The following is a 1,445-nucleotide window of genomic DNA, read 5'->3' on the forward strand; positions in this document are numbered from 1 at the left end:
AGGGGAATGATGCTGACCATGCATGGTGAGATGACTACAGAAGATACTTTAATTTTTATTAAGATTTATTTATTTGGTACAGGGTTTCACTATGCAGCTCAGACTCATAGTGATCTTCCTGTCCCAGCCTCCTCAGCGCTGGGATTATAGGTATGTGCCACCACACCTGGTTTCAGTGGCCAGCACAGTGTAGGACCAGTACAGTATGTGGCGCTGGGGAGTCAGTCCCAGGTCCTTGTGCTTGCCAGGTAGATGCTTAGTCTGCTGAGCTATGTCCGTGTCCCTTAGAGGAAATACTTCATATGGACATACTTGGGATATGGCTAATGCTCATAGATGCTGGTCAACTTTCTTTTTCTCCCTATCTATAGACAAGACATTTAGGTCCTAAGAAAATAACTCACAGATTTAAAGATTAAAATTTATGTACTATGGAAAGCCATTTAAACAAATATTTTGAGGGATTGTCAGTCTTTTTTTTTTATTTTTGGTACCAGCGATTAAACTCAGGGCCTTGTGCTTGCCAGGCAAGCACTTATTCTACTGAGCTATCTCCCCAGCCCAAGCAACCATTTTGAGAACTCCATGGAATACACAGTAATGTTAAGTAGTCCGTAACAGTTCCCTGAATGGCCCACATCTGATTAGGTATTCCCAGGGAGCTAAAAGACCCTCGGAGAAAGATGGAATCGAGTAGGAGACAAACTGCATTTGGCCCCCTCTGAAAGGAGGCAGTTTAAAGAACGCCCCCTGTGTGACATGCCTGACATGTGCATGGCTGGCGCTGAAGGGGGCTGTGGTTGCATCATATTAGGACGATGATTCAGAAAGAAAGCAGAAGCCTGAGGCAGTAATGGAGAAAGGCCTCCCTGAGGAGGAGACCACATCTCCCTGAGAGTTACTGATAAATCACGGACATGTAAGAGGTAGCAAACACACCCACAGCATCCACCTACCTCCCCCATATACTGTTCTAAACATGGGAATGTGGTTTTCGTGACATCTTGGGTACTTCACCTAGATAAGTTCCTCATCTCGCTTGTTACACTACATTCATAAATGGCTTTAAGATGTAACTAGTTTTTCTGCTGTAGCTTCCTAAAATTCAAGGATGGGAACTTCTAAGTGTTTCCTAAGGAATATAGATCTGTAAATATACTACGCCTTTGCGGTCTGAAAACTGATTCCATATACTTATTGTTGTAAACTGAAGAGAAAGCAAAGTGAAGAATCACTCAGAAAGACACTGGAAGAGAGGAAAGGACCAGGTTTCAAAGGACAAGGAGCAATCTTGCTGAAGCTCCGAGGCCTTTAGGACCTACCAGATGGGTCCAGTTTCGTGGTCTGTAGTTCCCCTTACCTATTTAACAATTGAAGAAAGTTATGCATTCAAGAAATGAACAAAATCAGGGGCCTGCCCCTTAGCTCAGTTCTTTAAGTGGCTG

Source organism: Octodon degus, unplaced genomic scaffold (assembly GCF_000260255.1).
Source record: "Octodon degus isolate 3935 unplaced genomic scaffold, OctDeg1.0 scaffold00168, whole genome shotgun sequence".
Lineage (NCBI taxonomy): Eukaryota > Metazoa > Chordata > Mammalia > Rodentia > Octodontidae > Octodon > Octodon degus.